Source organism: Rattus norvegicus, chromosome 4 (genome assembly GCF_021556685.1).
Source record: "Rattus norvegicus strain SHRSP/BbbUtx chromosome 4, alternate assembly SHRSP_T2T, whole genome shotgun sequence".
Classification (NCBI taxonomy): Eukaryota; Metazoa; Chordata; class Mammalia; order Rodentia; family Muridae; genus Rattus; species Rattus norvegicus.
This window is the reverse complement of record NC_141537.1, coordinates 49,557,254-49,573,174: the sequence shown is the minus strand read 5'-3', so window position 1 is coordinate 49,573,174 and position 15,921 is coordinate 49,557,254. Positions and strand designations below refer to the sequence as shown.

Below are 15,921 nucleotides of genomic sequence, written 5' to 3'. Positions count from 1 at the left end.
CTGCATAAATTTGAAAACATATGCACTATGTAAGAAAGGGCAGTATATTAAAATTCAAAATGTAGATTATATTTACATTTCGATAAATTTATTATGAGACAAATTTCTGCCATTTTAGGATGAGTTGACTTACTTAACACATTGATAGGAAAAAAGCCTACACGAAGCAGAAATAATGAATTGTTTTTCTCTGATTCATGAGGAGGTTGGAGTTAAAGAAAAAATTGTTATAACACTAGAAGTTATCAGCTCATTTAATTAGTTAACATGAGGAAATGATTTTAACTTATACTAATAAATACCATTTGAATACTAATAATAAATTATTAAATGGAAATATTAACTTTAATTGTTTCTATTCTGCTTCTACTCATTCAGGTGGGAAGAAAAATATTTTTATTGATGTTGTTAACTGTAGCATCAAAAAGAGCAGGAGCAGCAGAAGAAGGAAGAGGAAAATTAACAGTTTTGTGACACTATATAAACTATATACAAAAAAATGGGAGAGATATTGCTCTTTGGTGTAGATTTTTCAAGAGTTATGATATGCCTTTCAATTTTTCTCTCTGAGAATATTTAGTGGACAATGAAAATATTCTTTGAATAGAAGTTGCCATGCTTAAGTATTGGCATTTTACAGAGTTTCTGGTTTTGCTTTTGATAAATTGATTTCTTTAACTTTATTATTAATTTTAATTTTGTATGTTTTCCCCTAAAATGTAAGTTACAGACTTGAAAGCCGTGAGTGCATTATAGAACATCTTAGATTCCTTCAACATTGTCTGTAAGAGAATCCAGTAAGGTGAAAAAACACATGGTTATCTTTACATGGGAGGAAAGAAATAAAGAAGGAAGTAAGCAAGGAAAAACAAATAGAGCAGGAAGGGAGGAAAAGTGTTTTAGGGGAAGGGAATAATAGCGGGCAAGATTAATAGCCCCACTCATTTTGACTAAAACAATAAAATGAAATAAGTTTCTATATAAAGCCTATTACACAAGATCCATTTAGTTTAGAAATAGCAGTACTGTTGATAAAAATCAGCAGATGGTGACTTTGTGATTGTGGACAGCATTCTGCAAAACCTAGTTGAAAATGCTTCAGGGGAGAAAATTTCAGGTGTAATATATAGCTATTCAGTTTACATTTCACTTCTGAACACATCATGTACATCTGCTCTTAGATACAAAAGAAAAAAGAAAAAAATTGCCATCTCATTTTTATCCTATAGGTTCAGCCATGCTTTGGAGAGGTAGGTGGGATACTGTAACATGTGTATGACTTTGAAAGCCTCTTAACACTTAAGTCAATCAAACAGAGGTGCCTACCACAGCCATAATTCCATAATTATATCAAATGGATTCCACTATTAAGAAATATAAGGAGTGTAAGATTATAAAACATATTACTACATAGTATTCAGGGAAACCACATTTAATTTGATTCAAAATTGCTTAGGTGACTATGAGATAACCTCTGTTCATTCATATTCCTGTTTTTGTATCCATAATTAGTTCAAAGTGTGTAGTAGAAATATCACATTAATTTGTGTTTGAGTAGGTATTCAAATAATTTATAGTTTATTACATATGTATACATATACAGTGAACTATATATAAAATATATGTAATTCTATGTACAGTTTGTTATATAATTGATATATATATTTTAAAAATTAATTATTTTCATGATTTTGTGGAGCTTTCGGAACAAATTCTAATTTTAAAATTTTGTGTAATTACTTATAATATTTTGCATGTAATTATAAATATTTTAACTATATTCAGTTTAAAATATAGTATTCTGGGTTATTCCATGAAACAAAGGCTCCACATAGGTAACAGTGAAAGATATGGTGTTGATTGTTGTCAACAGTAGCACCAAAGCAGGACTAGTCCAAAAGTGCCCTTTCCTTGTACTCATTCACTGAAATTGATGTAAATAGCTCCTTAAAATAGTAAAGGCACAGCATTTAATCCAGTTTGTGAATTTAAAGCACCACATATGAGGGCCAGCGGAAAGAATGGAAACAGGTGACTTCTGGAGGAAGAAGGTTGCGAGGATGCTCTACAATGTACCAGAGACCTCAGAAATGAGAAATCTTCAGGATTCAGAGTGGGGTACCCTAGATAAAGTGGTCTACAGTGAGGAGAAGGAACTTATTGAACCCACATTCAGCAGAAAGACAGGGCATCAAGAGAGGGATGGGGTTGCCAATTACACAGTCAAAGCTCTGACCCATAATTCTTCCTGTCTGAAATAAATGCAGGGATTGAAATGGAGAAGAGCTTGAGGAAAAGGAGGTCCAGTGACAGGTCCAAAGTGAGATCCAGTACAAGGGGAGGCCCCAAGACCTGACACCATTACTGAGGCTATGGGGTACTCACAAAAGGGATCTATCATGACTGCCCTCCAAAAGACCCAACAAACAGTTGAAAGAGTCAGATGCAGATATGTGCACTCAGCCAATGAACAGAAGCTGCTGACCCCTCTGGTTGAATTAGGGAAAAGCTGGAGGAAGTTGAGGAGAAGGGCAACCCTGTAGGAGGACCAGCAGTCTCAATTTGCCTGGACCCCCGAGATCTCTCAGACACTGGATCACCAACCAGGCAGCATACACCAACTGATAGGAGGCCCCCAACACATGTACAGTAGAGGAATCCCGGGTTTGGGTCCAGTCAGAAAAGATGCACCGAACCCTCAAGACACTGGGGGTCCCAAGAAGTTTAGAGGTCTGATGGGGTGGGTGTGGTGGGACACTCTTGTGGAGACAGGGAGGTGGGGGAGGAGGTATGGAATGTAGAACAGTAGGGTGGTGGACCAGAAGGGGGATAAAATCTGGAGTATAAAAATAAACAAACAAACAAAGCACCACATCCCATGTAATTAAAGTCAGCTGATTGTGAATTGAAATACCCCTATATGTGGATTGTATAGATTAAAATAAACTGTATCAAATAATTTATTAATTCTTAGTATTTTATGGTATTTCTATGTTTAAGAAAATAAAAGGAATATTTTATTTATAATAAACATATTATACTAACCATTAATTTCTATATATGTGTTTTATGCATACACACATATGTATATATACATATACATATGCATACACATATGCATATATGCATACATTAATACACATACACCTACACACACACACACACACACACATATATATATATATACATATATATATATATATATATATATATATATATAACCACATAATATCTGTGGTCAATACTGGCAATACTGATAAGGACTAGTGTTTAATGTACCCTTATTGTGTGCTAGATTCTCTTCTACATAAAATATCCATAAATATATTTAATATAGATCAAAGTATATGTATTCAATGTATTGTATGAATGAAATTATACACTTAATAGTATCTTAATTCTCAGTACTATATAATATATGTTACATATAATAAAATAATATATTGATTTTCTCTTTAAGTATTTAATTATTCATATTGGGTCAAATTAAGAAATAATATAAAATAGAATATTAAACTTTTTGATAGGCTTAAATGTTATTTCATCAAAATACCTAACTTATTTCCTTTACCTTTACAATCCTTGTCTACTTATTCAGTGTAGATCATTGAAATAATTGTAAAACAAAACTGTAAATACATTGAATATATAAATACAATAAAATCCATATGACCCTTGTCTGAGTTACAACACATTGGGTAAAAGTGCAAAGCTTTGCTGATGAAATGTGTTTTATGTGTCAGACTTTATTAAAAGTATAACATATTTCTGGTGAAAAATCATATACAAGACAATAAAATGTAAAGGTCAAACACTGACAAAAATATTTGTACGAAAAATATCTAATACAGAACTGTTTTTCAAAAAACTAAAAAATAAAATAATTAAAACTCAACAATAAAGAAATAAAAACTAAAAGTGGCTAAAGACTTTAGCAGATATCTCACTAAAGGGAGAAAGATGATAAATTGGCACATAAAAGCTTTTCATGTATATAGTCCAGGAAACTGAGAAAGAGAATAACATTTGGAATGTAAATAAAATAGTTAAATTTTCTAAATTCCTGAACGAAAAAGTAAATTAAAAATAAAACAAAGTTTCACTACACATCAGTAGTACCCTGATAAATGGTGATGCTACCAAAGGTTTAGGGGATATTTAAAAAAAATTCTATTTCTGGTGGGATTTCCAATAATAACTTCATCTTAAAAGACAGTTTTTGCACAAAATTAAATATATCTTCACCATATGATATAGAAATAACACTCTTTCATATTTATCTAAAAGTATTGAAATTTTGTCTACACAAAACATTACACCCAGTTCTTCAGAGCAATTTACTTCTTCACTGTCAAGTTTAGAAGAAACTATAATGGTCTTCTGTTTGTAAATGAATACTGCTGTGTTAGGTTGTAAAAATATAACCCCTCAATCTATGAGCCAGATTAGAGTTCCAGGTCTTAATCTGCTTGTAAAGTTTATTCTCCAAGCAAGGAGAAATGTAACATTTTCTGCAGTGCATTCATATACTTGATTTTTATTCAGCACTAAATAAGTAAACTCTCAGGCCACAAAAACACAGGGAAATATTTAAATGAGTATCACTGAGTGAAATAGAGCTCTAAAAGGATATGAGTCTAAGTAGATGACATCCTTTACACATCAAAACAATGAAGACAATGAAAAGGCTGGTGACTGCTAGAGTTGGAATATGGAAAGGAACACAAAATATAAGGGGTGTTCAGTTACTCAATGAAGTCTATACTGTAACAGGACTTACATTATATATTGTATCATTATATATTGATGCAACGTCAAGAAATCACAATATTCCAAGTCTGATACAATGTAAACTGTGGACTTTGGAATACTCTTTTGCAATTTATACTTTTGAATAGTATCAAATGTACAACTCTAGCAAGGTGTTGTATACTCTGCAGATAGGATAATACTGTATCCTCTGTACTTTCTGGTCGATATCTTCATTAATATAAAAGTCTTAAAAATTTTAAGACTAATTTTAAAAAAGAAATTAACCACACTCTTGAAAAATATATTCAAATGTTATTATCTTGCAATCCAAGAAATTATTCCAGCTTTTCATCTGTGGGTCATATAGCCATTGCAAAGGTGGATTTGTTGTGCTCAATAATTTACTTTCCTTAAATATTCCAATGTGATACAGTAATTATAATTTTACTTGCATGAGTGACCACTTGCTATATAATAACCAATTGGTGTTGTCCTTCCTGCTTCTCCATTTGATGTTTTTCTCCTTGCATCCTTTTATCAATCTGACTGTATTACACTTCTTTTTCCCTCTTTTTTAAGGATGGAAAAATAGAGATCAAGTACTGTGCATAGGATGACTTGAATCTTCATATACATTCCATGAAAGTTTAAAAGTATTATATTAAATGCCAGGAATAAAATGTATTTTCGAAACAACTTTCATATTAAATATAGAATAATAATATAAATTTCCATTCTATTTTATTGGATGGAGGGATGAGATGATATCCATACCCAAGCTGTGATAATACACTGCTTCAGCTGAGCTTAGAGCATTTCTCAGTTATAATTTTCCTGATCTTTAGCCTGAAAGTTTCTTGCCTCCATTAATTCTAATATTCCAAACTGACTGATTTATTCCAACTTCTCTTGGCTTTGCACTAAATTGCTCTTCTTGGTTTCATAGTAATATAGGCAATATATGTAAACATTCTGGCTGCTCATTACTGGCTCACTCCGTCTTTACCTGTGTCTAGCTTGTCCTGTCTGCAAACTGTATTTGTAAAGCTGTCTCAGGAAAACTGCCACACACAGCTCTCACTTCCTGTGATGCTTTTTCCTGTCTGTTCTCATGAGAGTTGGGTATATCATATCTCAGCATCATTATCTTAAATCTTTATCTGATTTATCACTTAGTCTGCCTGCCCCTCCCCCCAACGAAATGTGACTTTTAAATGTGGCTTCTTCCATATATAAACTAACCTTATCTTCATTGCTAGGTATGTTTGTGTTCCAGGCAGATCAAACTGTCAGCCAGGCTGCTTCTGGGTTGAGGGTAGATCATATGTTTGGATATGTTTCCTTGCTAGGGCAGCTATGTTGATTCATTAAAATTCCTCTACATCTTTGCCTTTTCTCTTTAAGATAAAAACCGTACACAGTTTAACTTTTGCAACAGAAACAGTTACGAATCCCACATACCTAACAGTCTTAATTTCCTTATGATGGTCCATTCATGAGATTATCCCTCATAACAACAGTTCTGGTCAACTGTTCTTCAGCAACATCGACGTTTTCTAGTCTCCCAGTATGATGAATTTTCTCTCCTTTTTAGCCATTTTGTTGAGTGGTTCCCATGCAGGTTGGTCAGCTTTCTGAGTCCCACATGTTGCTGTCTTTCTATGTCTCTTCCTCCCTTAAATAGTTCCTTTCATGTGGAAGTTTATCTTACTCAGATCAGACACTTATCAATGTTGATGGAATCTATGTTGAGGCCTGCTCCTTTTAGCACACCTGTAACCATTTTGTATTCAGTTTCCCTTTTTCATATATAGTGAAATAATGTTAGGGTTCTCAGACCCCATTTCCCAGAAGTAATTATCCAAAGATAACACTGAAAAATCATACTATGTATGATTTGTTATCTCAAAGCTGTGAAACTCCCCTTTTCACCAACTATTCACCATGCTGCTTGCCTCACGACCAATTGGCCAAAAGTCAGCTGATAATTCTTTGTTTAGTTAACCAGAATATAGTACTACCTCCGCCCTTGCCTTCTGAACTTCTGAATTTGGTTGTCCTATGAAAATCATGCCCTAGGAACAAACTGGCACTATCCATAGGCTCCTGAGTCACTATTATTATTATTATTATTATTATTATTATTATTATTATTATTGTCCTGATTGATTACTCTTAGATTGTGAATTCAAGAAACCATTTTTGCTTAACTGAGATCAGTGTTTGTATGGTCTGTGTGGCGATTTCTGCACCCCAAAAAACTATAGGCTTTCATCCCCTGTGCAAATACAGACAAATTTCCTGAACATAACACATTCCCTGACTTCCATTCTGCTGTTAAAACATCTTTTAAGTATACAGGTTGATCTATTTTGTGGTTTATTTCTATAATCTAGTGTCTTTGAGCAGCAGTTGTTACTGCCTCATTGACATTTAAAAATAAAAGTTAATAAATCAGTATTCAGTCTATTTCTGGGAGTTTTTATTCCAGCTTTCTTTATATTAAGCATGCCTTTTAAAGACCAATTAGACATTACTATAACTGCTTGAACTGTTGGATTATGTGGTATACTTTTAACATGTTTTATGTTATAATATGCAAAACACACCCTATTTCGTCTTATTGGAATCATGTGGGGGCATTTTCAGTCTTACTTTGGAAAGGTATCCCCTTAATAGCTATCCCTTCCAACGAATGAGCAATTACAGAATTAGAACTTATTAACTCAAAGCAGAATTCTATGAAATCTTGAATATTTATCAATAGTATATGTACAAATCTTAGATCCCTAATTCTGCAACGACACCCATGTGCCAAATTTAATTTCTTTTCATGCCGTTAAGGTTACTTCCAGCAGGCAATAGAACTTTGCTTATGTGGAGAATAGTAGGATTTCATTTTTAGAATTTCTTTGGCTTATTGTGAAGTAATGGAAATTTTTCTTGTTAAAACATTGCACTTAACACAATGTTTCTCATTAAATTTCAATTCTTCAAGCATATTTTCTATTAATAACTGATTACTATCTTCATTTCATTGGGCCAGTGGACCAGGAAAATCCAGTATGAGATCGAATATGGGCGATAAATAATAAATAACTTATTTTTCAAATTATTGTTTTAATTGTATAAATAATGCTGTTAATTCTGAAATGTCAGAAAAAAGTTCAGCATTTTCTGTATGTAGTACAGAACTCTCTATTGTGAGTCAGTAATTCTATTGATAGGTTAAAAAAAAATCCATAAGAACTGCATATAGCTGATTTTATTCTACCAAAACAAATGGATGTAGAGAAACTTTCATCCAGCAACATAACAGCTCTGGCAAGGGATCACATCCAAAATCTAGGTCTTTGTGAGCTGGCTAGAATGATATAATTTTAATCCTTTTTTTTTTTTTTTTCGGAGCTGAGGACCGAACCCAGGGCCTTGCGCTTGCTAGGCAAGCGCTCTACCACTGAGCTAAATGCCCAACCCCTATAATTTTAATCCTTCTGGCTGTTCAGACACACCCTTCGTATACACCCTTATTGCCTCTGGCTAGAATACAGACACATCCTTAGTGTATATGAAAAATTGAAGGTAAAATAGTTTCTGGAGAGAAGCAGTAATATTTAAAAGTGACACCTAATTGAGGTGCATATAAACTCATAAATTGGGGAAAGATTTGACAGAATGAGTCAGAGGTTCTTGATGTCCCCAAGTCTCCTGGGTCTCTTTGGATATGCTGCCAAACTCAAATGACTGTTATTTTCTCTGGAAATTGTCTGAGGTGAATTTCTCTTCTGAAGTTTTCTGTCAGATGTTTCCAGTCCTCTTTGACATTTCTGTCAGTTGTCTTCTGCTTTGTCCATTGTTGCTATGCTTTCTCCTTCTCTAATCTCTTTGGGTATTTCTTCCAACTACTTTGGGAGCAAGATGTAAATTTCACTTTTATTTCCTCAAACGTAGAGATGAGATGAGGGCAGTACCTAAGGTGGGTTTAGGCTGAGTCAAAGTGATTCTTTGTTCTATCTATCCCTAGGCCTGGGACTAAAAGCTTCTATCTTTCTATAATATAATCTTCCAAGTTTACTGATTTTGAGAGATCAGAACAACTGCTTGGATTCAGGCTCCTTCTTAAGAGAACCTGACGTAAGGGTGAACTCAAGTTAACCAACAAGTCAGAACCTAGCACTAGTTTCCAAGTCACTCCCTAACAACCACCAATTGGGAGGAAAACAAGTTAAATTTATGGCTTGGCTCCCAACAGTAGCCAATCATTTTTAAAGGGCAATAATAGCCCCCCAATCATATGTGTTCTAAGCTGCAAACACCCTTGCTTGTTTGCTTGCCTCTATAAGTACTTGCTTGAAACTGAGCTTGGGTTAGCACTTGATAGTTGCTGGGAAAAAGTCAGTTTTCTTTAATGATATTATCCTTGGTTGACTTACAGTCCAGGCTAGTTACTACTCCCATTAATAGTAAGGAATAACAACTTGAATAAATAGAAAAAGAAACATCAAGTTTGGTTGGACAGTTGGTGAAGGTAAAACATATCAAAAGTTTGAATGAATACCAATATATATTGAGTATACGGAATTAATATAAACTTTATCTAAAGTAGAAAAACAATGACATTTATTTTACTAAACTCAGTTACATAGAATATATGACTCATAAAGATCATTCTTCATCGTTTTCTGTTGAAATAAAGAAGGGATTTTACTTAAGTATTTTATCTATAGTAACACTAAATTATATATACTTTTCTCTAATACAATTGGACACTTCTTTATAAGCACACAAAAGTTCATTTTTTACAAACCTAAGAATTTTAAACAGTCAAAAAATTCCAAGAATTTTAATACACTATCAATGATCTTTAATTCTTTTTCTCTCTTTAGTACATGCACACCCAGGTGACTTGGAGAAATATGTTACAAGATTCCATTTTAGATTTATTTTTCACTCTTCGTAATCATGAAAATATTTTTAATATGTTACCAGTCATCTATGTTTACTGAGCCCTTAATGTTTTATTTAAGTCATATTTTTCTACTCTCTACTATTTTAGATACCTATTTTCAGATGGCCAAGTGATTTATAATTTAATCAACATTTCAGAGCAATATCAAAGTTCTAGAATGTTGGAAGATTTATAAAGGGTTTTTAAACTGATTAAAGTATTCCATAATGAAAAACAATTTTCTCAGTGATGGTAAAGTGTGATAATGATCCCAAATGAAAGGTATGTAGAATATTTCCTACTCATATGTCTCACTCAGGCCAAGAAGTCCATAGATACTTTTGTAACTAATAAGGTCTATTAGAACTCCTGGTTTTTGACAGGTCATGTGTTTTATAATGTATGCATATCTAAAATATTTTATAAAAATCAGGTAGTTAAAAACCACAATTCCTATTTTATAGTACTTTCTATATTTGCCCAGAAAATTGCAACAAAATATCTATACTTATATGGATATTTATCTCATATATAATGTACAAGAAACTGTTATCGCCTTTCTTGATTTCTCTTCTGGAATCCCCCATCCTTTGCCCCATCCCCCTATCTCTGTGAGAGTGTGGCATTCCCATATATGTGGACATTGAGCCTTCACAGTGCCAAAGGCCTCTCCTCTTATTGATGCCTTATAAGACCATCCTCTACTATATATGAAGCCAGAGTCATAGAGTCCCATGTGTACTCTTTCTCTAAATTATCCATTGGGGGTTTCGTTTTTAATCCAATGATGTTTGAGAGCATCCAAATCATTATTTCTCAGGCTCTGGCAAAGCCTCTGAAGAGACAACTATAACAGGCTCCTGTCAGCAAGCACTTCCTGCTATCCACAATATTGTCTCGGTTTAGTGAAATCATGGGATGGATTCCTGGGTTGGACTGTCTCTGGATGACTGTTCCCTCAGTCTCTGCTACAAGCTTTGTCTCTATATTTCCTCCTGTAAATATTTTTCTCCCTTCTGAGAAGGACTGAAGCATCCACTTGTTGGATTTCCAAATTCTTGAGCTTCATATGGCCTATGGATTGTATATTGGGATCCGAGCCTTTGGACCAATATCCACTTATCAGTGAGAGCAAACCAAGTATGTATATTGTGACTGGGTTACCTCATTCAGGATGATAATTTTATACATTTGCCTAAGAATGTCATGAAGTCCTTTTTTTAAATAGCTGAGGAGTACTCCACTGTGTAGATGTACCATATTTTCTGTATCCATTCCTCTGTTGAAGGACATCTGGGTTTTTGCAGCTTCTGGTTAATATCGATAAGGCTGGTTTGAACATATTGTAGCATGTGCCCTTGCTATATTTTGGAGCACCTTTGGGGTATATGCTGAGAAGGGGTATAGCTGGGTCTTCAAGTAGTACTCTGTCCAATTTTCTGAGGAACCTCCAAAATGAATTCCAGACTGGTTGTACCGGCTTTCAATCCCACCAACAGTGAGGGAGTGTTCTTCTTCTTCTGCATCCTCACCAGCAACTGTTGTCACCTGAGGTTTGTATCTTAACTATTCTGACTGGTGTGAGGTAGAATCTCAGAGCTGTTTTGATTTGCATTTCTCTTATGACTAAGGATATTGAATATTTCTTTAGTTCCTTCTCCAGTATTCAATATTTTTCAGTTGAGAATTCTTCATTCAGTCCTGCCCTTCATTTTTTTTAAATAGGGTTACTCAATTCTGAAGAGACTAATTTCTTGAGTTCTTTGTGTATATTGGATATGAGCCCTCTCTCAGATGTAGGAGTGGTAATGATCTTTTCCCAATTTAATGGTTGCACTTTTGTCCTATTGACAATATCCTTTGTCTTACAGAAGCTATGCAAATTTATGAGGTCACATTTAGTGAGTCTTGAACTTAGAGCACATGCCATTGGTGTTCTGTTCAAGAAAATTTCCCCTGTGCCTATGTGCTTAAGGCTTTTCCTCAAATTCTCTTCTACTAGTTTAAGTGTATTGAGTTCTATGTGGAGGTCATTTATCCACGTGGACTTGACCTTTGTACAGGGTGATAAAAATGGATTGATTTGCATTCGTCTACATGCCGACATTCAGTTGAACAAGCACCATTTGCTGAAAATGGTTGGAAGTTGTTGGAAACACTGAATGGTTTTAGCTTCTTTGTCAAAGATCAAGTGACCATTGGTATGTGGGTTTATTTCTGGGACTTCAATTCTATTCCATTGATCTACCTGCCTGTCTCTGTACCAATACTATCCAGTTTTTATTACTATTGCTCTGTAATAAAGCTAGAGGTCAGGGATGTCGATTACCCCAGAAGTTCTTTTATTGTTGTGGATAGTTTTTGCTATCCTGGGTTCTTTGTTATTCCAAATGAATTTGCAAATTTCTCTTTAAAGCTCTGTGAAGAATTGAGTTGGAATTTTGATGGGGATTGCATTTAATCTGTAGATTGCTTTTGGAAAAATGGCCATTTTTATTACCTCAATCCTGACAATGCATGAGCATGGGAGATCTTTCCATCTTCTGAGCGCTTCTTCAATTACTTTCTCCATGAATTGAACTCTTGTCATACAAATCTTTCACTTGCTTGTTTAGAGTCACACCAAAGTCTATTTGTTTGTTTGTTTGTAACTATTGTCATTCCCTTAATTTCCTTCTCAGCCTGTTTATATTTTGAGTAGAGGAAGACTACTGATTTGTTTTAGTTCATTTTATATCCAGCCAATATGCTGAAGTTGTTTATCTGCTATAAGAGTTCCCTGGTGAAAATTTTGGGGTCAGACAAGTATATCATCATATCATCTTCACATAGTGATATTTTTACTTCTTTCTTTCCCTTTGTATCATTTTGACCTCCTTTTGTTGTCTGATTGCTCTGGCTAGGACTTCAAGAACTATATTGAATAATTAGGGAGAGAGTGGGCAGCCTTGTCTAGTTCCTGATTTTATTGGGATTGCTTCAAGTTTCCCCTCCATTAAGTTTGATGTTGACTACTTCTTTGCTGTATTTTGCTATTACTAGGTTCTGGTTTGGGCCTTGAATTCCTGATTTTCCAACTCATTTCCCATGAGGGGGTATTGATTTTTGGCAAATGCTTTCTCAGCCTCTAATAAGATGATCATGTGGGTTTTTTTCTTTGAATTTGTATAGATAGTGGATTAAGTTGATGGATTTTCATATATTGATGTGCCTGCATCCCTGGGATGAAGCCTAATTGTCATCCAACCAAAGAGAGGTATTTCTCCTCCCTTTTCTCCAAACTACAAAAATGAAAGACCTACAAAACCCTTAGAGAAAACCGCGCGAAATTCCTCAGTCCCTTGCTCCCATCCATCTACTACCCAACAATGTACTGACTTTTGGGATTCCCTTGCAAAAACGAACCCTTCCTCCGTTGTTACTCAGGAGCCTTGTAAGGAACAAAAAACCCAAGTGCTTCAGCATTTCCTGTTAATATCAACCCCAGTTGAACTAAACCACTCAACTGGTACCCATTCCAAGCCTCAGACCTCTAAGAACTCAGTCAGGCTGTGAATGAAGATGACATCCATGCACTCTGGACAAAATCTTTACTATAGAGTCAAGTTGCCAACCTAAAGAACCCTGAAGATTGAAGAGATATTTGCTGTTTTTCCCTATCTGTCCCAATGCTATTGGTATGGAAGCTCTGTTTCAAGACAAATACCTTCAACAAGTCAGGCAAAATCAGACTGAGTCAAGACCCCCTTGGCTTTTAATGAACTCTTTGGCCAGGAACACTTTTCTACAGGAACACAACAGGCAACTCAGCCAGCAGAGTATAATGTCCAGGTCCACTTTTTTTCAACCCAAAGTTGGGACAGACTCAATCCACCCTCAGGGTCACAAGACCCCACCTCCTCCATTCTGCCTCTCCATCAAAAGCCTTGAGAAACCCTATCTGATTTTATTCACAGAACTAAAATTAGCCTAGAAAGAAAAATTCCCAACCCCACAACAAGGGACCTCCTTTTTAAAACAATTGTATGGGAACACATGACTTCTGAATCCAGACTAGCTTGCCAGGGTCTTGGGGAAGAACATCATGATAAGTGGATTGTGGCAACCCAAGATGTAGGGATTATGTCACACCAGATTACATCCGTAGCTCAGGAACTTGTAGCAGTAGTAAAAGCAGAAATAATCTGCTTCAAATGTGGAGGGACAGGACATTGGAGGAATGAATGCCCACAAAACTCTCTAACTGTAACAGATTCTAATCACCCTAAAACAATTTGTTCCCCCTTAGAAAAGGTTTCCACTGGAAGAGACACTGTACTGCTGTACATGATAAGAATTTTAAGCACTGGAGCCTTTAAACTTCAGACAGGGCACTCCTCAAACATGACAGTAAGAGGAACAACTACTTCCCTAGAAGTCTTATGGGTGTCCAGTATCTCAGAAAGCTCCCACCCCAAATTAAACTTTCAAATAGATTAAAAAAACAATCAAATGTCTTATTGATACTGGAATAGAAAAGACAATTTTAAGACAACAAGAGATCCCAAGTGACTGGCAACTGATCTCTGGGCCCCAACTCCTAGGCATAGGGGCTACCTCACCAAATAGTAGGAAGACACGAATGGAGCTACTGTCCTCATCCACCTGCTTTGGGGCTACTTGAGCCACCAATCTTCTAGGGAGAGATATCTTACAAGCCTTAGAGGTAGTTCCTACCACCCAAAGAGAAAGAGACCACATTAAGATAGAGGATATTACCTATAAAGAAAGTAATACCCAAGGAGACCCTAAAAACCCTCCTCCAAATCACCCCCAATTCTAGGGGCTACTGTTAGATTTACTACTCTCTGCCTCGATTGACTCTCCAATGAAGCAATCTGGATCCCACAATGGCCTGTATCCAGGGAGAATCTTAGAGCCTTCACACAACTGGTAGAAGAACAGCTGGTACTACAACACATCTGCCGAACCCGCATTCTATGGAATACCCTTGTGTTCACTGTAGAAAAGAGCTCAGGGGGATCGAGATTATTACAAGATTTGAGGGCAATTAACAAAATCATGTGAGGTTGGGGCTCTCCCCAAAGAGGGCTACCCCATGAATGAGCCCTCCCTACCAGTGTCCCGCTATTAGCAAGAGACATAAAAAAACTGCTTTTTCTCCATCCCTCTCCACACCCAAGGCTGCAAATGCTTTGCATTCTCAGTAACCCACCCCTGTTAATAACTCTGGCCCAGCCTCATGATATGAATGGACTGTCCTCCCACAATGAAAGGCTAACAGTCCTACCATTTGACAGGAGGCTATAGCCACTGCATTGAAACCCTGTTTAGACAAACAACTCAATATATACCACTGATCCACATATATATATATATATATATATATGTATATATATATATGGATGATATATTAATATGGAGAGACATTCCCACTTCTACCTCCCAGCTTAAGAACCAACTAAGACATTCCCTATCTGCCTTAGGATTCAAAATAGCCCCTTACAAATTCCAACTTATTTTGCCCATTACATTTTTAGGAACAGTGATCTCTCTTACCTCAATATGCCCCCTCAAACTTACCGATTCCATCCCTCAAAAGTTAACTCTCGCTTCCCTCCAGAGCTTTTGGGCAACCTCAGTCGGCTTTGACCCTGCCACAAGCACCCTTCAACTTCTCTTTATCCTCTTAAAAGGAGATAAAAGACCCTCCTCCCCAAGAATATTGTCCCTGGAAGCAATCCAAGTTCTAAATTCTGTCAATGCAGCCCCAAAAGATATGGCTCTTGTTAGGTATGACCTAACAATCACCGTACAGCTCCTTATCTTCAACTCCTCCCCTACCCTTGTAGGAGCCCTTTACCAACCTCAAGGGGTGATGTAATGGCTACATAACTTGATGGGTGGAATACCCCAAATTTTAAATGAGTTGGATAAACTCACCAGCATGATTAAAAATGACAGGGATAGACCCTGCAAACCCTAGAAAAAGAACCTGACATTCTTGTCACCCTGTTCTCCCTCTCTGACATTCAGTGGCTAATCAGAAATCGTTCCCATTTTGCTATCAACTTATTAGGATTCCCAGGACAGAGTGACAACCATTATCCTAATGAAAAATGGGACTCTGCACTCCCTCTGTTCTGATGGCTGCACCCCAAACTATTCTCAAAAGGACTCAGAGCAGAAGCCCCTCCAAATTTACTGATGGGGAAAAGATG

At 35.8% G+C, this 15,921-nt stretch overlaps 1 long non-coding RNA gene across 1 annotated transcript in view; it reads right to left on the bottom strand.

The window, feature by feature from the left end:
• Positions 1 to 15,383, bottom strand: part of LOC108350673 (uncharacterized) — an 86,339-nt gene extending 70,956 nt beyond the window's left edge. The window contains exon 1 of the long non-coding RNA XR_015687213.1: positions 15,284 to 15,383. This is a non-coding gene — a long non-coding RNA (uncharacterized LOC108350673). The remainder of the gene's footprint in view (positions 1 to 15,283) is intronic.
• Positions 15,384 to 15,921: the final 538 nt, after the last annotated feature.